Source organism: Acyrthosiphon pisum, chromosome A1, assembly GCF_005508785.2.
Source record: "Acyrthosiphon pisum isolate AL4f chromosome A1, pea_aphid_22Mar2018_4r6ur, whole genome shotgun sequence".
NCBI classification, from domain to species: Eukaryota; Metazoa; Arthropoda; class Insecta; order Hemiptera; family Aphididae; genus Acyrthosiphon; species Acyrthosiphon pisum.
Genome location: NC_042494.1, coordinates 112,628,579 through 112,628,782, shown reverse-complemented (window position 1 = coordinate 112,628,782; position 204 = coordinate 112,628,579).

The window sequence follows — 204 nt, the reverse complement described above, 5'->3', positions numbered from 1 at the left end:
TTTTCAGATTTTTTTGGCAAAAACTAATTTAATCTACTGTAGTATTAATGCCGAATAGTAAAATAAATCACTTTAATTACAATAATATCATTTATTTTTTACAAAAATCATTGTTAAATATATACATTATTTGCTCCGCTCAGAATCTAAAATGTTATAAATTTTTAACTATAAAATAATAAATATTTCAATTGTAAAAATATT